Source organism: Anguilla anguilla, chromosome 11 (assembly GCF_013347855.1).
Source record: "Anguilla anguilla isolate fAngAng1 chromosome 11, fAngAng1.pri, whole genome shotgun sequence".
Classification (NCBI taxonomy): domain Eukaryota; kingdom Metazoa; phylum Chordata; class Actinopteri; order Anguilliformes; family Anguillidae; genus Anguilla; species Anguilla anguilla.
Window position 1 is genome coordinate 19,936,083 of NC_049211.1, and position 25,856 is coordinate 19,961,938.

Genomic DNA, 25,856 nt, shown 5'->3' on the forward strand with positions numbered 1-25,856 from the left:
GACTGCGGGGAATTGTAACCTGCCACCTCATCCCTGCATATTTAAGAAAGCCCTACTTCTAATTCTGAAGATAAAAGAAGCTGGAGATGAGGACTTCTGCGAATAATGTTCAGTGTGCCTGCATGTGTGGTCGTGTGTGTGTGTGTGTGTGTGTGTGTGGTCTTGTGTGTGTGTGTTTGTGTGTTTGTGTGTGTGTGTGCGCGCGCCTGCCTTTCTCTTTTTGTCTTTTGTCTGTGCATTCTATTTATTTACTGTGGAGGCCCTTTGGTGACATAGTTCTGATTTGTTAATGGAAAAAGAGAGTACAAAGAAGAAAAAAAAAAGTGAAATGTCTCTTTGTCAAGTATCCCAACTCCCCCCCCACCTCCACTTCACACCCAGTCCAGCTGCATCTAACCGGCGAAGGTCACAAAGTGAAGCGTGTTTCATACCTGTATGAATTTTATATCGGAGGTGGGCTCTCAACCAAAAGCAGGGACGGGCGGACGATGCCTAACTTCTAAATGTTGTTTTTTTTGTCCTCTGCGGCTTCTCTCCGCTGGAAGGACAGGAAACGCCGTTGTTCACCGACGGGCTCCAAAGGGACTGAGGTCAGAGCACAGAGAGTTCTGCAATGACTTCTGCAGCAGTCTGCTCTGCTTGGAGTGGAATAAAAAACTCTCTTTTTACTGAGCTATTTTGAGGGAAACTCAATGCTGTGCTGGCTGTGTGTACTCTGTGGCAAGAGGACTGAAACAAAAGGTGTCCGAGCCCGTATTTGTTTCACCATCAGCAGTTTTCCGTTTGTGGAGATTTTCACACGGTGGAGTGTGGATGCTCCAAGCCACAATGGAGTGTATGTGTCTACAGTGGAGCTGTAATAGAGTGAGTGTCTCTGCAGTGGAGCTGTAATAGAGTGAGTGTCTCTACAGTGGAGCTGTAATGGAGTGAGTGTGTCTCTACAGTGGAGCTGTAATGGAGTGTGTGTGTCTCTGCTGTAGAGCCGTAATGGAGTGTGTGTCTCTGCTGTAGAGCCGTAATGGAGTGTGTGTCTCTACAGTGGAGCTGTAATGGAGTGTGTGTCTCTACAGTGGAGTCGTAATGGAGTGTGTGTCTCTACAGTGGAGCCGTAATGGAGAGTGTGTCTCTACAGTGGAGCTGTAATGGTGTGTGTCTCTACAGTGGAGCCGTAATGGAGTGTGCAGTCAGGGTACTGCCTGTGTGGCGGCAGCAGCTCTCAGATGGGCGGATTCCATTTTATGACCCCAGACATGGGTCAGCGTGTCAGAATAGCATCTCTCCTCGTGATGGGTCAGTTCCCTCTTAAGGAGAACAGGATTCCATTTGAGGAGTGGGGAGAGGCTAAAGCATGTATTAAAGCCTGTGCCCTCAAAGCAGTGGCATCTGCCTATCCTCTTTGTATTTCTGCTCTACGTATGACAAGAGAGTGCAACTGACCCTGCTGACCAGGGCATGCATGCATTTTGTGCATTGGCATCATTTCACAATGATATTATCATCCTTCATTCATCATGGACAGTATCATAACAATGCAGTGCATCATGCACCATACTGTTTTGTGGAATACACGTCTAATTTGCTCCTTACATTTTCTTCTAGATCCTGGTCAGTAGTGCCTGAAAACAACAGAGACCCGAAGTATTTGACGTCCTTTTCACAAGGTATGGTTTCTTGTCCTCTGTCCTGTCCTCATGGTAAGCCCAGTTCATTGGGGATGGCAGCAATCCAAAGATACCCAAGCACACTCATCAAAAATGTTCTCCAGTAGGATGTGTACTGTAGCAGGTTATGCTCTGAAAGACACTTCATATAAAGTTAGCAGGTGACTTTTCTTCTGGTTTTAAAACATCAGTAGATTCTGCACACAGTTTATTGACTTGAGAGGGTCTGACTATGGATGGGACCGGGTGGCAGAATGTTTGCTGATGGCCCTTTGTGTTTCTAGATTGTAGCTTGGCTTTTAGCTCTGGCTACAGTACATTTAAAACAAAGTGCCAGTAGACTGAAATGGTGCCAGTGGTAACAATACTCCTTAGCAGTTGTAGTCCTAAAGGCATAAGGGGCAGGCAGATGGGCTCTTTACTGTAAACAAGAAACTGGTTCTCAAATGGAAACGAGAGATGGGACAGGAACCGTGTCGACCCACGTCCCTCTGTCCCAGCGATTTGTAGAGTAATCTAACATCTCATTTCTCTGTCATTAAGGATAAGGTTCTTGTTTGTGCAGCTGCACAGTTATCTGATAAGGTGAAAACAAATACTGTTGTAGAAAACAACATTCAGGACCCACCTGAAAGAGTGCATTGTACTGGGGCCCTGATTATATTGGGTTAACTTTGTGTTGGGGTGTTTTTTGTGTTTTTTGCATTGCTTGTGTTTGTGGTGGGTTGAGCTGTGTGGGTGTTCCTATTGAAGACTCTTTGCCCGTATTGGGTTGTGTTTTGGTGCTCTGTTTTTGTCTTAGTGTAGGACAACTGCACCAAGCAGTGTATGTGCATGGATGTGTGCATGTGTGCGTGCATGCCTGTGTGTGTGTGAGTATGTGTGCATGTGCGTCTGTGTTTGTGTGTGTGTTTGTGTGTGTGGAGGGGGTATGTGCAGATAGCCTCAGTCAAAATGAAGAAATGAAGTTAGAGAAGTGAACTGAGGGTCAGAATTTGTACTGAGTGACCCTGGGCTGTTACTCAGAAACAATGAGCATTTCACAACTCAGGGGACGCACGATGTCTCGGCTCTCTGTGTTGCCAAAACAAACATGGAAATATGATGTCTGGGTGGGTCATTGGGGACAGAGGCCACTGGTCACAGCCGCTGTGTAAGCCTGTGGCCCTATCTAACTCCACCAGGGTCAATGGTCACTCAGCGGGGTGAGAGGAAAGATTGCACAGGCCAGCAGTGAATTCCCTTCGGATTGATTTCCAAACCTAAGTAGTATATTATGGACAGTAAGGGTGTTCGCCAGTGCATTGTGTTGAATGATGACAGAGTGCCTGCTTAAGAAAGATAAATAGTGTGTTAACACGATGGATTGATGCATTGTTTTCTTATCTACGTTCTCAGCGCGGGGATAATCATCTCAGATGGTTTTGTTTATGTTGCGTGATCGCTGATTGCTGTGACATTGGGTCTGCTTCGTCCTTGCACTCCTTACGACTCGATCAGATTTGCCATTTCCTTCCAGCGCGAATCAGACTTGGCACATCCTGATGACTCCTGGAGCTAATCCCCGCTGCTGTGGTTCTGCTGCTGCCTTTTAAAAATTGATCAATCACAGCTCCTAGTTCCGAGCGTGGAATCTGTGGAGGGTGAAAAGTAATTAAGGCTGGCAACCTCATTACGCTCTCTGGCTGTTCATGGAAAGCTCCAGAAGGCACGGCCTCTGTGCGGCGCCTCGTTTCCTTTTCCTGCTCGCTCTGAGCTCAGGTCAGTGAGCACGCTGTCTTCCTGGGTTCTTGCTTCGGTTTTGACCGACATGATTGGGTCAGAGCAGAGAGGACCTTCAGCACGTTCCGTCACCCAATGAGACTCTCTCCTCATCGTCTGCAGAGGAGCCGCTGACCTGGGCTGGGGGAGGTGGGGGTGGGGGCGGGGGGGGGGGGAGGGGGTGGGGGAGGGCAGACCGAGAGAGAGGTGATGGGCTTCCTCTCCTACCCTGACGAAATGTCAGCGCCCTTTCACCCCGGTGAAAGATTAAAGGATAATGGGTATTATTGTGCCGTCTCCTCCGGGAATGAAAGTGAGGCGGGTGTTTGTTAGGAGATGCATTACCTCTCTGTCTCTCTCTCTCTCGCCCGCTCGCTCACGGGGTTGTTCACGCTCCGCAGACGTGGACGGAATAATAATGCGGCCACTCTCTTCCTCTCGCCACATTTCAACAATAGAATCCAACACACACACACACACACACACAGAAAATTACCTTCATTGTGCATGAGTTACTGGGCATGTAACTCTGAATAAGTGCATTCGCACATTTGTACTTGCAGAATATTGATTATGTAGAATGTTCCTCCCAATAAAGTTGAACTGAAAATGCATTTTATCATTAAGGATCCATTTACGTCCGGGTTTACTGTAATGGCATTAGCAGCAGATACTGTCTACATGCAGAGGTAAACGTCTTTGCAGCTAGAGGCAGCTTTCCCCAGCAGCTGTAAACAGGTGTGGGCACGTGTACACAGCTGCCTAATCCCCAGTTGCCATAATTACACCTATGAAAAACACTTGCAGCTCCGCTGTTCTGTAGCCAGTTTAAATTGGTGGGGAGATTATGGCTGTTTATTTTAATTCACTTGAAATGGTACAGTGTTGCGGTTATTGATGCAGCATCTTGAAATATTGCCTGAGTCCTAAGTCTTCTCACAAGCTTCGCCCTGGTATTGAATTATGCCATTGTTATTTTTTAGGGGAAAAAAAAAAGAACTTGTTTCTCTGTGTATTTCTGATGAGGCTCCCATTATGTGTAGAATTGCATCTAATTTCACCTACAGTAGTACGGTATTTCTGTGGATCACAATTGTACGGATGAACCCACTCGGGTTCATATTAAATCATTATCGTGCAGGAACAAAACCATCTGTTTATTTTCATCTTAGTGTCCTTGTGGCTGGAGCCTGCTTAAAAGGCTCAGCTTGAAGCCTCCTGGGTTTGGTTATTCTGTTCCGATCAGGAATCCCATTTCAAATTCAAAGTGCAGAGGCACGTTTGTAGCAAAAATCTTACCCCTATGTACCATAGCTTTTTTAGCTTACGCCTGTAGGGAGGCACAGCCTGTTCCATTACAGAGGAAATAAAAAGATAACAAGTTAGCAATCAAGCATTATGGTTTCAAAGGCACTGGGCTGTGTGACAGAAAAAAGCCTCTGTAATATTACCAATTTTTAAGTAATCACATCATAGTCACTGATAGGAAAAAGTAGCCTGAGAAAAATGCTGTTTTCATTTATAAACAACATGCTGGAAAGGTTGTTTATTTTAGAATGCTTTAGCTCCTAAACAAGACGAGTTCTCGGAGGGTCACATAAACGTCACAATCTCCATATTGTTTATTTATTTCAGTGTAATGGCTCCACAGTGGTGTGTGTGCTGCTTGAGAATTTAACAACAACAAAAACAGAACAACAAAAAAAAAAAAAACTAATGGAATTTCAGGACTTTTGCATTTTGGAGCACAGAACACTACTGTGTTTTTTTGTATTTTTAAATTCTTCGTTCAGGGCGTGTGTGGTTCTGACCCGTGTCTCAGTAATCCCGGCCTTTCCAAAAGCTCGATTTGTAATGCCTCGGAGCACGCAGCTCCAGATTTTACATTTACAGCAAAAACAGGAACCCTGTCAGCAGGTGCTCTGCCGGGGGAATATTGCTCAGCTGAGAAATTTAAGCAAGTTCTTTTATCTTTAACCATTTCCTGTGTGTATGTATGCAATAATTTATGTATGTATGTATGTATGTATGTATGTATGTATGTGTTTATTTTCAAAATATTTTCATTCCCCTCTACATATAATTTACAATTTGGAATGCTTAAAGTGTCAATCCTTAGTTTTTCATATTAAAAAATGCCATATTAGCTGTGTGAGCCACCCAAACACACACACGCACACACGCACGCACACACACACATACACACACGCACACACACACACACACACACCGAAAATGATTATCCATGAGCTACTGGGCATGTACATCTGAATGAGTGTGATAGGGGACAGTGGGTGTAAATACAGAGGCCTGCTGTGTGGAGGGGTGGACCTGCTGATTTCCTGTCTTTGCTGTAGGGAGGGGCGGGGCTACTTTACCCACGGCTGGGAGGGGGTCAAATTCAGGGAAACTGTGAAAAGGACAGGAAGTCTGATAAATCTTTTCTTTATGAGATTATAAGTAGCCTGCTGGGTATAATGAAACTTTTACTAAACAATATTAAAGGAAGCAGTTTTCACCATGCTGTCGGATCTTAACAATACATATTACAAATACAGATTTCTTCATTGGTATCTGTTTCCAGTTTCTGTTGCACCTGTTCTCATAGGTTAGGTCACAATATGCCAGTTCATTTCAGAAAGAAACACAGTGATTGAAAAATCTGATTTTTTCCTCGATTTTATGAGGATTTTCTGTTATTTTAGAATGTGTTGGATGTTTCTTTATATTCAGCGTATGTATTGAATAGATCTTGAATAGTTCACATTCAGTGAAGCTTGGTGTATTGCGAGCAGCATGCTCCACTGGGGAATCCACTCGCAGAGGTCTGATATCTCTTCTTTTGGCCACTGGGATGCATTGTTTTATCAGTGTGAATTTTCCAGACCGCCCACTAAAACACCATTCCTCCTCACCCTCCCATCACCACCCTCAGAGAAAAAAAAGAAGAGAAAAAAATGAAAACCATCCTTTGTGAGCACGCCTAATTGATTTTTTCCACTCTGCGATCACAAAATGGCCTGACAGCAGGAGATACCAGGCTCTGTCAATATTAGGCCATGTGCCGGTATAGCAAGCCCTCAAAACACTACTGTGCTACTGCCAAATACTGCAGCGTTCCAAGCGATAGCCACGCTCTTTTCTGGCTAGGTATTGTGAGATGGCCGAATAGGACACATTCCTCCCTGTCGCTGGTTCAGTTACTCTTAGCGGAATGTTCTAGCCAGTGGAAAACGATTACAATTTAAAAACTGACATGACAACCATAGCGGTCTGCTGATTCATTTTCCTTTACTGAAACAAATGCCCCCACCAGTCTTCCTCAGGCACATTCATCTTCTGTGCGGACATGAGCTTCAGCTGCTTCTCCCATCCTCTGTTTCTGGGAAGCACACACCCCGTCTGCATGGTGCCAGGGTGCCTATCAACAGGGTGTTTGGCAGGTGTTCCCATGAAGAGTATTACCAGGGCTGTATGGGCCGGTGCAGCCTGCCTGAGATAACCCCACCTCCCCCCATTCGCTCAGCAAGCCTCGGCTGTGTTCTCTCAAGTCACATGACAGGAAACATCTCGACTGATGCTTGACGGTGTCAGGGCGCGTCACTGCCGCGCTATTTAAGTAGGGAGTATGCCTACAGTCCAGGATGGAGATCTGTGGTCTAATGGTCTCACACAGAGAGAAGCACGGGAGGCAGAGGGATGTCTGGGCTCAGAGTGAGACCCCAAGTTCAGCTCTCCTTGCAAGAGAACATCTCTTTTCTGAGAATGACACCTCTGCTGTAAGGGATTTATGGGCTGCTTCCCTAAGCCAGGGCCCCAGCATGTACACATTTTCTGTGTACCAGAGTCTCCAGGAGGCTACTGTAGGCTGACAAATAACTTTGTCTGTAGAAAAGTTTAGAGTTTTCACAGAGGTAAAGTTTGAACAGCTGGATTCGATCTGAAGGACAATTTTGTACTTATAAAATTCTTACTGATAAGGTAATTACTTTAATGGATTTAAGTGGTCATTGATGGCCATTAATAGACTGAGCATCTGAGTAGCAAGTGTTCAGAATTCTCTACCAAGAATTATAGCTTTTTCCTGTGTTTCTGTGTTTGCAATGAGGCCACAGTACATACCATAAACATGTAATTCATGACAAATATTCAAGAAGCACGGATGTAATTGCATACGAAACAAATGGGGAAAAACACAAAATACTAGAAACCCTGGTTTCTTTTTGCAAGAAATGCACTTTATAAAAACAGAAGCAAATGTGCTATTAGTTGCTCATTTAAATTTTATTTCATGCTGAATTTTACATAGAATGAATTTGTATATACCACCAGATAACTATAGCATTCTCTGTGTTTGTGTATTCCAGCGATAAATAGCTGAACACATAATATATCTGAAAGATATATTTTATGTTTACTGAAAATTAACTTGTTATCATTTGTTGGATAATAAATTCCTTATAGTTACTAATGTAGAAATATATGTATATTGTTCCTTGCTGAGCCATAATGAAGTACCTGCAGTAGACTTGAAAATTAATCATGAATGTATTTATTTATATATCTAATGCAATAAATTACAATGCAATGTGACCACAACTACATTTACACACAGTGTTTATAGTTTGTATTTGATTCCAGTTTACAGTGGACTGGGGGAATGGGATTATTACATTCCATACTCTGAAATGTCTCAAAGTCTTCAGCACTCAGATGAAAGTCAGAAAGCATGTGTCATTTTCAGACAAGCGGCTTCCTTTTTAATTTTTTTTCATCCTGGACAAATTACCTGTCTTTTGTTTTCAGTATTGGATCATCATATTTGTCTTCTGGTGGTACTGCATGAAAACATTCTAATTAAAGGCATAGACTCAGGAAACATAACAGATGTTTTCATCTCTGCAAAAGGCAAGTCTGAGCATAGTTTTTTTAAATACACACATGCTATTCACATGTTTAATCAATGGCATTTTATCTGGTCATGTGAAGATTCTACAATGTGTACATGCGTATGAATTTAGTAGCAATTGTATGTGCAATTCATAAATGAGGCTTGTGCACAGTAAATAATTCTCCTGGTAGCTTTAACACAGCAGGTGAGTAATGGACAATTCCCTTCCAAACAAAGATTTGTGAAATGATTAAAACCGAATGAGTTCGAATGATTAATTAGAGAAGCTGGCCACTACAGCTCAAAGGAAGAACTTTAGCAGAACTTCCTCCACAAGGTTTAATGGATTTTGCTCATTAGGGTGGCCATTAACAATGGAAAACACCAGTAACTTAATTATTTATTCTTAGGTAAATTTGTGGGTCTAAAATGCTGTGGCTAGATGTGTGGCATAATAAAATGTCAAATTAACAATCAGCACAAATTAATAATTACATTAACAAAATGATATACATTGTGGTCAGGCCAAATCTAACATAGATCATGATTAAAATTATAGGCATATCAGTTATATGCTGTGCACAACAGTACCCAGTTACCAATGTAGCTGTCTTAACAGGTTCTAACATTAAGAAAACTGTACATGAAGGCCCTGATTATATCAATCTGAATTATCTCATTGTCATTCATAAAATAGTGTCGCATCCCCAAATTGCACCAGACAAAAGGCTCTCACAACCCAGGAGTCAATATTCATCATGGAGAAGCAGTGAATCGCAACAGCGCTGGCCCCTGCCTTGCCTACCCCGTGCAAACCATTTCGGCTGTCATTTTCTAATGAGAGAAAAATAGCATATGCCATAGTCGTTTAACCAGCTCGATTGAAACAAGACATTCTGAGCAAAAGGTTCTGTTGAAGAACCAGATAATGCTGTTTTAAATATAAGAATTGCTACCGTGATTCAAGATATACAATTTTAAGGATGCCAGTGGGTACATTTGTATATATAAAATCTATTTCATCTAATTTATTATACAAGTCTGTTTTGTAGATTATTTTGTGTATTTTCTATGTATATTTAAGCTAACTCTTTGCTCTTTTTAAAATATTATATTAAAATGCCATTTATGCATTTTTAAACATGCGATCAAATTCCATTGAAAGAAGGAAAATGATGTTTTTGTAAAACAGGAATTCTGCGTTTTTGAACGAGTAAATGAAACTGACCAGTTTTGGAGAGTGTGCGCACTTCCCATCAGAAGTTCAGAAGCAACCAGACGTGAAGATCATTTTGGAAACTGTAGTGGACATCAAGAGAGAAACACTCCCCCTGGGTTTGTCCTTCAGCTGTGCTGGGGGATTCCGGCGATGAAGCCATGTGAATCGCGGCGCTCGCTGTTAATCTACCCTCCGAATGGAGCATGAAATGGGAGCTGGAGACGGTGGCAAGGGGGCGAATCTGGCGTGACTCCAGGCTTGGCTGCCCAGGGACTGGGGGACCTGGAGGAGGTGGGGGGAGGGTGGCATCTGTTTCACTGCTCTGAGGAGGGGCGCCCGTCCAAGCTCCTCCGGCCCCTGTGGAATGGCCTCAGTGTGTTTATGAAGCCATCACATCAGCTGAAGGTCTGGGGTCGTTAACTTAATGCACCGCTATAAAATCGCTCAGTACGGCCAGCAAGCTTAGCGGTTTGTGGACTTTTTATTTTAGAATTGAATTTGCAGTTTTGGTTTATGTTGCATTTCATAGCACAGATTTGTTTGTTTCATAAGTTTTTTTGAATTGGCACAGTATTACGTCAGATGCAGATATAGGGGTGTGCTGTATGGGATTAAATGTATATGAAAAGAATGTCCCTTAAACAATGTAGTGAAAGGAAGACCACATGAGGGCTAGTCCCTATCTTACTTTCTGATTGAAATTAGCCCCATGGATACTGGATTTTGTTCAGCTGCTTTTGTACAAAAATGCATAAATAAATGAACAGCCTAATTAGAACTTTTTTCATTTATCTTGCAGTTTGTATTCTTTCCACTTTCTCAGTCTTTGGAAACACTGCAGGGCAGAGCATTTGGTGGTTGCAGACTCCATTGTTATGGAGGGAAGTGAGTAAGACAGAAAATGGGGATAAAACCACTCGGGCCATCAGCAGTGGCCAAAAATGACGTTTGTATGTTCCTTTAAAAAACACTGTTGGAAGTTTGAATATATTTGAATATATATTACAATTTTAAATGTTGAATTACATGCCAGAATTTGACCAACTTTAGGGCTGTGTTAATTGCACATTTCCACTGGACAAACCAGTACGATTAGAGACATAACTAGTATACATTTTATTTGAACATAAACATGTACACGGCCAAGTAGAAAAAAAACGTCCACATGAACATTGGAGATGGCTTTTAGGATCTACATACCATATATTGTTAGGGATTGATATAAGTGATATGCAAGTACGCACAAACAGCAAAATGATTCAAATATGAGGCAATTTTATGCCTTGCATGCATGCTTGCATACCCCTTATGTCAACCCCTGTGACATGATTTTGTTTGAATAAAATGAAAGCTCACAATTCTGTGTAGGAAATGTGCTTAGAAAGAATTATGATCCTAATGGATAATTTACAATAAAGTGCTATTAAAAACTGAAAAATACTTTCTTGGACCTCTTGGACAGGGACCTAAGATCAGCATAGTTTTAATGTTATCCTGCCAAAATGCTGGAGCTCCCAAAATGCTATAGTGGGGGAAAAAGAAAAAGGTAAAACTAACTTAACGCTTAAGCATTTTATGCTAATGTCAGGCCTGAGAACCACTTACTCCCATCAGAATCCTCCAACCACACTTATGTGCAATTAGTCTGATTAATTGCACAATTAATGTACATAGAACATATGACTCTTATAGTCAATACAGCTTCTTCACATTACATGGCTTGGCGATCATAGAGTGAAACACACACAACACAGAACAATGGAGAAATGGGAAGAGATGGGAGGAAAGGAATGAGTTAAGCTGTGTGAAAGAAGAAAAAGACATAAGACATTAGAGAAAATTGATAATTAATTGGGCCTCTAGTTGCTTTTATTTTCATTAGTGTTAATGACATGACCTCAGATCATTTGCTTTAGAATACTGCAATGCACTAAGGTTGCAGTGCAATATAAAAATGAGCCCTCTTCAGCACTCAAAATAATAGAGAAATGGTACATGGAATCCAATGGCTGCCTTTCGTAATTAGTCATTGGTCTTGAGAGGCAGCTAATCACACAATAAGGCTTCTGAATTTCAAATTTTCATTTTTAAGCTTTTATGAAAAAAGAAGCCCAATGTTATTTTTAATATCACCATTAATCTGACTTACCGCAATATTACATGTCAATACAGGCTGAATGCCAATTATGATTTTCCAATTTTTATAATCCCCATCATTAATCTTCACCTCAGTGTAACCAATAGGATTTGATCTGTCCTGGTTGTGTTCTCAGACTGGCATAGGCTGCTTGTGAGTTAGTCGAGGTGATTTGTTCAGACAAAGCCCCCTGTCTTCTCCAATGTCTATTCCTCTATTTCCATGGTCTCCTCGGCAAGGGTTAAAGCCACTGGGCTTCTCTGTGAATGCAATACAAGGCTTGGAAAAATACTCATAATTCACCATCGGAATGCACAGGACAAGCATGTAAGCTCTGCAGCTATGCTTCCAATCCTCCGGGGCTGTTCTTATTCTTTTTTTCTTTCTTTCAGAATAGTGGGTGAACCAAAACCACACACGACACATGAACGTGCGCGCGCGCACACACACGCACACACACACCCTGGTGAAAAGTCCCACAATTGCATTTTGTCTGTTTTAAAATGCACCGAGTCACATATTAATTATTGCATGGGCTCAAACCAACAGCTGTAAGGTAGAGACACAATGTGAGCAGACCTGCAGGAAAACTAGTCCAGAGATGCGGATTAGGTCATGAGTTTCACTTATTCCGAGCCTGGTAATCCAGCACTGATTGCAGTTGTGGGGACAAAGATTTGGGTCATCCCACATCCCTTATCTTGTCAGAGTACCTCCTCTAATGACCTTGTCATCTCCTGTGCTTGATAATTCATGTTCGTTCAAAATGTTGGCTAGACAAACATTATTAAAGTGACAGCAGGAAATATTCATAAGGTTTTAAGCCACAGAGGATTTTATTTCCTCTTCAAGTTGTGATCTCTCATCCACCGCTCTGATGTAGGTTTTCACATTGGATATACAAATGAACAAGTTTTTTATGCGTTATGCAAACTATCATTGGGGATGGAAAGCTATTAGTTACCCATGGTTCTTTCCTGTTCAGCCAGTTTATGTATTATTTCTGAGGAATTAATTAAGGAAACTATTCTCTTTATAAATCATGAAACCATCATATGTGCTCTCTGCAGGTGATGTTGCTTGAGTAGCTTGTTTGTTACTGGTCTACTTATCTAAATCAATTAAGCTAAATGATTAACTAGCCTTGTTAACGCTGCGTATCCTGTCATCAGATTGCTCTGGACCCCCTGTTGCTCTAATCTAATTATAGCTCCCTACCTTCAGCTCCTGTTTCCATTCTGTCGTGTCCCATTCGGCCTGAAAACGTGAAATCCAGTCTGCAGTAGTATAAAATGTTTCTGCTCTTCTTCAGCATTCTAAAATTATTTGAGATAAACTTGGTAATGGTCCAAAAAAAAGCTATTTCTAGCCATTTAGAACAAATGTTCAAAATGAACCCCAATGAATGTTTGGGAAAGTTATACTCTAAGAGATATACTGCAGCAACACATTTTTGCAATTGTTGCATGCAGTCCATAATCAATATGCCATGCAGGGCTTCACAGGTTTTAAAAAAGCTTTTCCGTTTTCTCCCAGTTTAGAATGGCTAGTTGCAGTGGTAGTGGCACCACTGTCTCTAGGTGGGAATCCAAACTATCGTAGCATCATTCAGAAAATGTAAAATCAGCTGAGCATTGCATTCCTTGTTCACAATGCAATCTTGCCCCTGAGCTGCTGCAGCTACAGCATTCAGCTTCTGCAAGTTGCACTAGTAGATTAGATAGGTTGGTCAACTACACAGTTATGAGTATGTGGCTGGGGACACACTGCCAACTAAAACCCTCCATGCCTGTACAGCACTGTGGTCAATATGCAGTCCCCCCCCGACCCCCCCCCCCTTCCCAAAAGGAATTTGGCTCAGGCTGTGGAGCACCTCCTTCACTATACCAAGTTAGATGCCTTAGCAAATTGTTCAACTGACCTGATGACGCACAGATAAGATTTCAGACAACATCAGTGAACAGTTGCGCAAATATACAGTGCTTCATTTGAAAACGCAATTCACAGTTGCAATTCTCTGACTAGGAAACCTTGGATTCTTGCCATGAAAATACGCTCAGGCAATCCCAGTTAAAATTAAGATTCTTTCAGGCTTGAGGAAGTTGCCAATAAGCAAGTCATTTGTGATTGAAATGATAATTTTCCAGCAGAAATTGAGATTTACATTTAAAAAAGAAAGCAACGATTTTGCCTCTTTATAGTGCCATCAGTGCTTTACTGTACGTCTGAGTGAACCCAGTGAGCATAAGCTGGAATCTAGATGTCTAGATGGGTGAGCATCTATGTTGAAAGATGTTCTAACATACAATGAGGTTCATATTACGGAAAAATAAACATAATTTCTCTTGATTTGGCTCTGTACTCCGCATTCTTTTATTTGTAATCAGACAATTCACATATAGTTAAGTTCACATTCTCAGCTTTCATTAAAAGGTAGTTTTATACACTTTGGTTTCACCATGTAGAAATTATGGCACTTTTTACACATTTTTAAACATTCATTTTGAATATGAGCAGCAAAAATATTTAACTGTATTGGCTTTATATATTTAGGGATAAAAAAACTCAGTTTTAATTCTAGCATGGATATCAAATGGATATAAAATGGCCTACCATTCGTCAGGAAGAAAATGCAAATATACCCTATCTTCTAAAATATGTGAGACAGATCAGTTGACAACCTTTATCTAGTCTACAGTCTTGTGCAGTTAGTGCAATGTAAAAATGTAATCACTGCACTATGTGAATTAAAACAAGACCAGGTCAAAACCTAGTATATGGCTGGACCTGCGACCAACGGTGTAACTTCATAACTCGGCCAACCAATGGTGTAACTTCATCACTCAGTGACTCAGTCACAGACATTCGCGTTTGTAGGGCTGGTCCTGCTGTTGTGGTCCAGCCAAAAATTATACTTACAGGATGCATTTCAATTTGGTTCCTTACTATTCTTACAAACTCTCTCTATATGATTAATTCCATGTCTTATATCTTTTACTTGTTAGTGCCATTGTCCTTGTGGAATGACGTTAATGCATCTGCAGTATTCCAGGCTTTCATTCCATGGGCAGACAACCTTGTCTTTGATGTCTATGGTTCCATCACTTTAACTGTCACAGTTCTGTCAGGATTGATGCCGAGATTGATATGAATTCAATAAGAGCCCATGAAGATCTCGCATCATTGGAATTCAAGAGGACGTCAGTCATTACTGTGGTTCTGCATTGTTTTATGTATTAATTCATTTTGTGGCTGATGACACCGTAGCTGCATTGCAAATGTGCTGCTTTTGTCAAGATGACTAAGAGAGCACATCAATCATGAGGTCTATAAATCTCTCTCTTATGTCTCACTTGTTTATCAACTGAAGAGTAAAAATTCACCATAGAATATTATAATGAATATGGGACGTGCTGTATTGTTTCTACTAAAAGCAGTAACTTGCAGTTGTGAGCTTGCCGTAGAAAACAGCTGAATCTGTTTTGCTTTTCCGCCAGGAGCTTGTGGGTGGACGTGTCTTGTTCTAGTCAGAGGGAGGCCTTCATCTTCCCACCCTCCCACCAGTGGCTGAGTTCACTGTCAGTGTGTGGGTGAAAATGCGTGTAGGTACAGTATGTGTTAGGGGGTAACGTGTATATATCGTGGGCATGTGTGCTCAGTCTCTTGAAGTTTTTATGTAAATTTGCTATGCACAGTGCAAACAGCTGGCCGGCTTCTTTTGACAGGAAGTTAATGTGTGCTTAATTTGAAATGGAGTCATGCATCATTGCTGAGCTCCACACTGATTGTGGTTCAGACAGTGGGGGTGGAGGCTGTCTACATCAGAGGGGTTTTTTTATTTCTCTTGCTCATGACAGCCCAGATGGAACACATAAGAGATGGTTTCCCTCCATATTCATCTCTTACCTACCTACAGAATGTCTTCCACTCTCCCTCCACTTTATACCATCATGCCTGATTCCCTCTCTCTGCCTTTCATTCATTTTTAACCCTTCCCACTCTCCCTCTCTCTAGCTGTCCTTCTTCAATTCCCCCATCTTCGTGTTCTCCCCCACACTTCTCTCTATTCCCACACTACCCCCTCCTCCCTCCTTTCCTCTCTTTGTCTTTTGGCCAATAACCACAACACAGTATAATTATAGAGTAGCTGTCCTTCGGTGCAAGCATTATTTTTCAGGTAATGCACAGATACCTGATACCAGACAGCAGTATTTATAGCAAACGTTAGGGAAGCCAGCTCGTGCTAACTGTGTTGTTTTGCAATGCAGACTGAATCAGAAGTCCCTCAGGAGCTGGCCACAAGCAAGATTTGTGTCTTCACCCTCTGCTCACCGGCTTTCTCAAAATAGCATAAAGGTTTAGAGACTGTGCTCTGTAACTGATTATAAACACATTATTGCCCACAAACTGGGGGACACAGTTTATCCACACACTGCAGGTGCTCTTGATCCATACACGGGGCTGAACGGCATGAATAAATTAACTGTGTAATATTCTGCTGGTGATGCTACTCATTTGACTACATGTCAGTTGTATTATGATTTATTCGGCCTTGTTTATTCATTTGTATTATGGAGAGACAGGGTTTCTTGAAGGCGTGATTGCTATTGCATGCTTGAACACCCTTGTGTCGCAGTGCTACACATCTCCAGGGCTCAGCCAATACAGCACATGTAATGCATGTCAGTGCTGTTTTATTTGTTTTATTTGCTTTGGATTTCTCCAGGCTAAAACACAGCTCCCCTATGTCTGTCTCTCTCTCTCTCTCTCTCTCTCTCTTTCTCTCACACACACACACACAAACACACACACGCATGTATGCACACACATACACACACACACACACACACACCCTGCATGCACACACACACACACCCACCCTGCGCGCACATGCACACACAGACAGGCACTGATGATTGGATTCTATAGGTGCTTGTGACCCTGCCTGTCACGCTGGTTTTGTGACCCTGTCATTTGGTACATAACCTTCAGACCCCTCAGGGCACAGTGCAGAACATCCACGGATGCGAGAATCTCCGGGGAACGGTGGACAGATCTGAACTGATGAACTCTATGAGCTCTGCCCCACACAGGCTTCAGTCAGAAGGGCAGACCTGCACTGCAGAGGAAAGATAATAGTGTGTGTGCAGGTTCCAGACCTCGGTCACACACTTAGTTAAAATACTTTCATGCAATACTCTTTTGATGCTGGTAAAAATTTAAAAACACTTCTGCAGATCCCTAATCATTTTCATATTCATTTCTCATGACCAAAAATGTACAACCATGTGAAAGGTATTTAACACTGAAAATGGATTAAAAAATAGATCCTTTAAAATTATTTGTAATCTGCAGGCATTTGAATGGTGTCTAAAGGGTGTAATTTTTTTGTGGTCCTGGAGATGAAATACATCCTGCTAAAATCCTCTGATCTGGGACAACTGTGTGCTGCTCCTGTTATCTCCGGTGGGTGCAGCAGTGTCAGAGGGACCAGATGGAGAGTGAGGGTTGAAGAGTTTAAAACTGGCACAGGATCTGGAAGGGGCAGGGCTTTATACTCCAGATCTCACCCAGAGGGCACACCTGGCACCTCCGTCTGCAGAGGCTTACTAAGGGGGTAATGGGTTATCTTAGGACTGGTTTGTGCTATCTCTGAATAGCCTGTGCTATCTCAGAATTGCTTGTGCTTTTTCAAAATGGGTTGTGCTATCTCAGAGCCGGCTGTCCTATTCCAAACTGGTTTGTGCTTTCTCAGAATTGTTTTTGCAATCTCAGTTTGGTTTGTGCTCTTTCAGGGGTTTGCATATGCAGCTCTGACAGTACATTTATTGCAGCCACAAGCACACCAGCACTGCTACTCCAGAGACCCCTCTGTGTATGACCCATGTAAGGCCTGTATCTGTATGTGTCTGTGTGTCTGGTTGTGTGTGTGTGTGTGTGTGTGTGTGTGCTCTATAACATAAATTTACGCAGCTTTATAAAACAGCAGCGTCCCTATCCCATAGCTAAACAGCCCCCCCCCCCACCCCCCACCCCCACCCCCCCATTTTCACATTAATCTCTAACTTAGAGCCTGATAAAAAAAAAAATGTAAAAAATAAAAAAAAAGACTGGACAAGGACGAGTCTCCAGGCACTTCCAGGCTCATTTTGTTTATCTGAAAACAATCAAGCACATATAAAACCTTCCTACATCTGCATGGATTAAAGTTGACTCAGTGTTTCCTGAGGACAAACCCTGCCCAGTTTTTTTTTCTGTTGTGTCTCTCTCTGCCCCCTCTCTCTCTCTGAGCGAGTGGCATAAATCCTGCAGATTTACTGTGGCTCGCAAACATCGGACATCGGAGTTATTCGAATGTTGCGCTGGAGAGGGTCTGGAACAGCAAGGATTGCGCACCTCTGTTATGCCACAGACAGCCATCCAATGTGCTGATCTGAGAAGTGAGTGTGGAGGGGGGGGGGGGGTCAGAGGTGAAAGTGCAGTTGGCACAGTCCCATACAGTACAGATATTCAGCGCTTCCCTTCATCCTTCCCTGTGCACACTGTCTCGTTCAGCTTGAGCTCGCCTGTAATGAAGTTGCTGGGCAGGGAAGAGAAGTAAGCTGTGGCTCTGGGAACCTCTCCCCAGGGGTCCCAGGCGTCCATTTTGGGAACGGCTTTGCCGAAGCCATCAAAGCGCTGGGGTGACAGCTTTAAGTTGCGGAGTGTCTTCTGCCTCAGAAATGACTGTCTCTTTCTCTGCTTCTCTCCTCTCCTCACTCTCTCTCACTTTTTCTTTTCTTTCTGACCTTTGTGTGCTACGTGTTCACAGCAACTGAAACTGCTGGGTCAAACATTTCATTTTAGAGTTTTCGTCACGACACAACCTCGAATAAAAAAACAAAAAAAGCAAAATTAAATGAATGTTTGGACTTGCGGGCTAATTCAGGGATTGCCTGATGAAGAGATTTGGTCTTTGGTCACAGTGACTGAAAAGTGGAATCATCTGTGCGTGGCTGCCTCTCTTCCCCTGAATTTACAAGCCCAATTAAAATAAAACCGTGACTTCAAATGGCAGGCTGAGGTAGGAGAGTCCATAAAGGCAGGGCTGGTTCCCATTCTCTCCGAAGGGCTGCCCGCTGCCCTCAGGCTTTGTGTGCTGAATCACCACACGGGCATAAAATTCAAAAAGGCCTTTTATACCTGGGCCAGAGATCTGACAACACTGTGTGAAAAGCAGTGCCTGCTGCCGCCCTCTCTCTCTCTCATGTACATAGCAGATTGCGCTCTACCTACTGCACCGGCTTGCCCTGTGGGAGGAATATTTCTGCGGCAGCAGCCAGCGGTACAGAGAGGGCGCTCAGCTTCCAAACCGCCAAATTACAGGGTGCGAGCGTCTCAGCGGGAAGCAGCGCGGCCACAAAAGCCAAACTCACACGTGTCCGCGGCCAACAGCTAGCCGCGCTCTAAAACTGCGCGCCGACCGCTCTCGAAGCTTAACAACCCTCGGAAAGTTTCCACACGCCGTACTTGTCTGGCGGGGAGCCGGTGCCGGCCATGCGGCGAGACGCCCGCGTGGAGTGCGCCAGGCCGCCACGCCGACGGAAAGGAATAGATCATTTTTCCGCGGCTTCGTCGAGGAGCAGCTCTCATTTATACACCCTCCGATGTGTCCTGAAATATCAATGATTTAGCATCTTTTAGCCAAGTCTCTCAGCGCACCTATTCATCCTGGTGTCTGAGCTTTGCTTCATCAGCAGCGTGGGGGCGTGGGGGCGGGGGGCGGGGGGGTGGGGGGTGTGAGCGTGCGCGGGACGCGAGGGAGGAATGATCCCGCCAGCAGCGGCAGGCCGCCAGTAAACACGGCGTGGCCCTGACGAGCGGGAGAGCAGCGGGGGCCGTGTTCGCGGCACGCCCCGGGCCGCTGTTTATGACAGGACGCGCTGAAGAAGCGCCTCGCTAATGGGAGGTGCCACACGATTTATGGGCCGCTGTGGGGAGGGTGCGCGGGGCAGGGTTTGGGGATGGCTCACCGGGGAGCGCTCAGGCCTTTCGCCGGGACTCATTAGCCGGATTCGGATGCGGGGTAGCGGGTGGGGGGTGGGCGGCCCGGGTGGCAAAGAGGACTGTGTTTCTGTTAATTAGCACAGGTCTCACAGCCTGCCCCTCCCCACGCCTGCCCCTGTCTGACATACACGCACATGCTCCTGAGCGTCTGCCTCGCTCAGAGCGTAAGAAATACACCTGGTTGTTATTTCCTGTATGGCTGTGCAGGAACTGAAAGTGCAGTGAGCGTGTTGCTTAAAATCTAGAGCCACTGCCACTGGACCCCATGATCTTACTCAATCTGCTACTGTGCTCTGAGGGTCACATCCTACGCTTGGGTACAAGGGTTGAGCCCATCGTCTCAGCCAAGATCTCCCACTGAAGTTTCTGAAAAATAACATTTCTGTGCAGTCCACCCTCTGAGACTTTGCATAACCAGAGAGGTGAGGCGGAGAAATATTATTGTGTTTCCTATATTTCCTGTTTCCATTGGTCTGTGGTGAAGTTGCCAAAGCACACTGACTCGGCTGAGGGGTCTCTCTCTCTCTCTGTCTCTCTCTCTCTCTCTCTCTCTCTCTCTCTCTCTCTCTCTCTCTCTCTCTCCCTCTCTCTCTCTCTCTCTCTCTCTCTCGCTCTCTGGGAGGTGGATCTGGTTTCCCAGGCGCCCAGGTGGCTCTGTCACAAACAAGGCTTCCAGCCGTCTCCCCTGTCCCCTAGGCTGCTAAGTCTGCTGCCTTCCCCTCTGCAAATCCTGTCGGCATAACAACCAGAAATATCATGGGTTATTATGGGTTATTCAGAAATTTGCAACACGGTTACGTGCGAATGCCCGGAGGTCTTTAAACCCAAGCGTATCCTTGTGCTCGCACGTGTGCGTGCGCACGCTCTCATGCGTGTCTGCGCGATTGGCTAATTTGAAGTCGCCAGTATAGATTACACATAAAGCCTCAGCTCTGCAGGGAGAAACAAATTATAGCAATTTGAATTAGCCAGAGGAGGTCCACCGATGCATTATTAATTGGCGCAGTCATTAAAAGCCTGCTAGGTATCTGAAAGGGGATACAATATCGATACTCCCGCGCCACAGAAGAAGGAGGGAATCTGTTGGAGATGGCATTTGCAGCCAGGGGGTCATTAGTGCGCAAGCAATTAGCAATAGGTTTCACTGGGCAGGACTTTCTTAACTGGAAAACTTGCCCTGACATCCTAATTCAATGTGATGTCCAGTGGAGAGTAGAGGCACTGACAGCCTCTCTGTCAGGGGCAGTGACTTTGCTCAGGGGCAGGATAGGCAAAAAATGATACAGCTTTTCGGTCTTCCACAACAGTGAATCTATATTTGGGTGGGTGATAAAATCACCTTGGATTCTCTGTCTAAATGGCATGATTATCCATAAAGCCAGGATTTATTTTGGTCCTAATGGACCACAATTTCCCACACTGCATTAGCTGATGTCTGTGGCCATACATGTGTGTGTGTGTGTGTGTGTGTGTGTGTGCGTGGGCATCATTATCATTAAAATAATTTTTTGCACTCTCTATACATTGCTCCGTTGTTATCATTTTAGCATTGACAAAAACAAATACTTCACCTCAAGATATGTCACACAGCTCCAGTCTGCAAGGTCAGTGAAACCGATACTGTGAATAAATCAGTATGAAATACAGCACTGTACAGTACAATGCAATGTGACTTTATTTATCCCAGGGGGGGCACTTTCATTTCTGGGCTGGGAGAGAAAAGTGACAAGTTCCCAATCTACAGTGTACATTTCTGCATATTTATGGTACATTTTGTGATGTCACATTTAAGCAATGTAGGGTTTTGGCACCTGTTTGCCTATTCAGACCCAATCAGCGCTGAAATCGGGGGTTCAAATGAATGAGCATGCAGTCTCCGCTAATTCCTTCTTTTGTGCTCCCAGACCCCCGTCCGCTTGTAATCTTCGCAGTGGGAGAAAGGCCTGGTTATTGAGCCTGGTAATCTAGTCACAAAGGCCAACGGAGCAGCGGATTAAAGTGGAGAAGAGCCTGCGATAGAGCAGGCTGAGCAGCCTGGCACCCTGGGGCTTGCTCAACGGCAGATAGCACAAATCTGCGGCCCACTTGCGTCTGCAGCCACGTGACGCTGCGATATGGGCGTGTCCTGCCTGCTGTGCAGCCCAAATGGAAGGCTGGCGGGGCACTAAAGAGCCCAAAGGCACTCGCACCAGGAAACTTATCCTACCCTGTGGGCCTCTGAAATAAAATGTAAATGAACATACACTACCTGACCTCCGCCAGCCACAGAAACAAGATGTAAATGAACATGGCCGCCCTGTGAGCCAGTGAAACGAGATGCAAATGAACATAATTAAGCTTGTGATTTATAACGCGCAGATGGCACAGGTGCCACACTACGGTTTCAGCTTAGCAGCATCACACATCCACCTCCTCTGCAGTGCTCTGTAAAGACCGAGAAGTAATGTTTTGTTGCCAGAAACAATTATAATTCTGACTTTCTTAGCACATGCACCACAGTCTTTCGTTATCTGTGCACTCGGTAATTTGGAACTTTTTGCAGTAAGCAGTGCGGCAGACTCATACGGTCACAGCTACTGTTAGGAAGTTGAAGTGTGTGGAAATGAGCTGAGTGGAAAGAACAAAGACAGAGTCACTGCTAGGGCTGCAAACGGATATCTTTATTCTCTCATATAGAGCGTGTATTTTATCCTCTGGTATATTTAATATTCTGAGCTCCAGGCACCAGAGAGCTCCCTTAAAGGTGGGGCGCTGAGGTGTGCTCCTGTCCTGGTCCCTTGCAGGATGTCAGGTTTGAGAGTGGAGGGAAGCACGGCCTTTTCCCGCTCTAGTCTCTTGTTCCCAGGGGTCTGTCTCCCCATACACTTAAACGAGAAGAGATGACTGCTCTGGGTCCCGTGGTCCGAGGGGATGCCCTCCCCAGTTCTCCATTCATAACCCTATCATTCCTCTGCTGACATTTCCTCTCCATTTATCATAATGCTCTTTGTCACCCTGTTGACATTTCCAAAAGGTCCGGCCCCTACCTTCCTCAGGCACGTCTCCGGGGGTTAACTACCCATGAGCCTCCACTGCAGGGCTTCCTCTGGGAATTCAGCAGTGCTCGTGCCCCGAACGTGCTCCACAAACAGGCGACACCCCCACCCCCGCCCCTCCAAAAAAAAAACCCCCTGCCACAGGACAACGGGCTAAATGAATGATTAAACATGATGAATAACAGTGTAATGCGAGAAGCCAAGCCGTGCGAAGTGCTCACTTAGGGCTCAACACTGAGATTTATTGCCCGGTACCATAAATAATGGATTCATCAATCTCTCAAGGACTTAGAAAAGGCAGCCACGTCACTGCAGCCAAACAAGGCCCCAAGGAGAACGGGGAACCAGAACCACAGTGCAGCCATTTCAAGCACAGGCTCTCCGTCTTGTTCCTGCGCTTTCCTCTCTAACGCCTCAGAGCTGATCTGCAGCTCAGAGCAGCCGTTCATGCCATTCAGAAATTATGATTGTGATTATTATTATTATTATTATTATTATTATTTCCTCTGTGGTATTAATTATGAATGAATTAATTCTTTATAAATGCCAGAAAGCCAAGCCGTAGACTTTCTCCAGTATGTAATTGTCATTTGTGTCTATTGATGTTTTTCCACTTAATTTTTTCATTTCTATGCCTGTTTACTGAAAACAAAAACAGATATGTCTGTAATTTTCATTTAATTGGGTAGCGCCTATTAGTGATTCTCATTCCCTTTGAGTTCATTTGATAAGAGCATAAAAATGCACCTTAATTAAAACCAAAACAAATGGGCAAATCAAACAAGGTTGCTGTGTCATTTCTTGGCTGGCGGGAAGAGAAAATAGGAACATATTAGGAAGTGGGTGTAGTGCTGTGAAGTGTCGCCTATCCAGAGAAATTGAAATCTTGGTTGTTTTCTGAATTGCATTTTGTAAATGCATGGAGAGAGATCTTTAAAATTGTATTCATAAGAAGTAGACACAGCCGTATTAACAAAGCTTTTAGGTCTGCAAAAATGAAGCTGACACTGAGGCTGAAGTTATTTTATGCCTTCAGTGAGATAACTGATCTTGATTTGGTATATAAAAGTATTATTATTATTATTATTATTGTTATTATTATTATTACATATCTGTTTAAATTTTGACAGTGCTTTTCAGTTATCGGTAAATCACAAGCACTTCATTTCAGGAGTTTATAGTACACTTTATGGGTTAAGTGGGGTACAGGGGTACATGAAGGTGTGTTTAAATTAGCTCTGGTTGCCATGGCAGCCTGGAGTTGGTAGGGAGGGCATTTGTTAAATGTGGGGTGAGGGAACAGAATGTCCTGCTGTGCAAAGACTTGCCCTTGCAGTGCAGAGCTTGGATTGGGCTGAGGGGAGAGGGTATGGCAGGGATCAATGGCCTTACGAACAAATTGTATCTTAAATGCTGGCTTTTGCAGAAAACCATGTCTAAGTATAAAATCTCACTTTGATGTGGATATAATTGCATCTCTAAATGAAGCGTACATGAGATGAAAGTTAATTACCTGCTGGTTTTGTGGAGGTACTGCTCAGTGAGCATAAGCTTGAATGTACCATCGAGACCTTCAGGTGAAAACCCAGCTACAATTGGTAGATAAGTGAAAGCTTTCTAACCGACTAGGACGTAGCCAGGCTATGGCCTGGTAAAATATGATCTAATCTAGTCCATTTATGTCAAAACATCTCTTAACTTGGATTTCCACGCTTCTAGATTCGGGGTATTGCTCACTGGGTACACATTTGAGGGCTTCATGCGAATCCCAAAGTGGCTGTATGCACACCTTAAGAATAACATTGAATTGATAATCAATTTTATGCACCACAAGTCACAGGTATGTTCTATTTTAGACATAATAAAATGTCTTATAAATAGTGTCCCATCCATCCATTCATTAGCTATACCCACTTATCCTGAGCAGGGTCGCAGGGGGTGCTGGAGCCTATCCCAGCGTGCATTGGGCGAGAGGCAGGAATACACCCTGGACAGGCCGCCAATCTATCGCAGGGCACACCCACCATTATAAATAGTGTGCTGTATGACATTTAGTAATGGCTGCACTTGCATTATTGGAATTCAAATTTAAGTTAATTTGATAACAGGTGCATAAGCACAACTTGAGAAATAATTTTTAAATTATTTTAAGATTAAATCCTTGAACATTTTGATAAATGAGGCCCCGGGTCTGACAGTACCTTTTAAAACCAGGAGAAGTAGATGGTAGTGTCCTAGTGTCCTAGCAGTTAAGGAACTGTCCAAGAGATGAGGGCTGTTCAGGAGCTGAGCGAAGATGGGGGATTATTATTGATTTTGTAGAGTCGTTTAACTACCAAGAAGTGCACATCTTCCAGCTCGGGGTTATTCTTCCATGTTTAGTCTACTAGCCAGTGGTGAGTGCTAATGGATGGAAGTTCTGTTTATGATATTGAGCCAAAACAGAAGATTCTTAGCTCTAACGTTCAGCCACTCCAATTGCAATATTTAGCATAAGTAGGGTTCCTCAACTGCTACAGAAGGAACCCAACGAATGAGCTTTGTATGTATTATGTAAAATGTATAAACATAAACAGTCAACAGAACAGTCTGCAGAGTTCAACAGAATTCACTGTGACCACCATCAGGATTTTGGTAATGACCAGGGGATGAGAGATGGTGTACTCTGGTGCGTGTGTGTGCGTGTGTGCGTGAGTGTATGTGTGCGCCTGTTTGTTTCATCCTCTGCTCCAGCCTGCATTACATTTTTGAAGAAGTTGAGATGATGTGGAAAAATGATAAACAAGCAGTCAACTTTGTACTTTCCTTTATAGATTCATTAATATTTCACCAGCAGCCGACTGAAGTGAGGAGAAACTGTCATAATTAGTTTATTTCACAGCATCCAGCGTGATACTGCCATGTCATCATTAAAACAACCCCACCCCCCTCCCTACATGGCAGCCAGTGTGTGCTACTGACGGCTTGCTGTCAGTTGCTGTGGACAGGCAGCATAATTGTGTTTGACAGCCTTGGTAAGGGAGAAGTGCTGCTAGTGCAGGGCTACAATTGTGCAGCAATGTAATGAAATATCAAAGTACAGTACATGAGGGAGGGAGGGAGAGAA

General features: G+C 43.7%; 1 protein-coding gene across 4 annotated transcripts in view; it reads left to right on the plus strand.

The window, feature by feature from the left end:
• LOC118207736 (extracellular sulfatase Sulf-2-like) overlaps nucleotides 1–25,856 on the plus strand; it is a 118,039-nt gene that overhangs the window by 40,876 nt on the left and 51,307 nt on the right. For all 4 annotated transcript variants that reach the window (XM_035381689.1, XM_035381687.1, XM_035381690.1 and 1 more), the window contains exon 2: nucleotides 1,600–1,661. The gene's annotated coding sequence lies outside the window, so the exon portion shown is untranslated. The remainder of the gene's footprint in view (nucleotides 1–1,599; nucleotides 1,662–25,856) is intronic.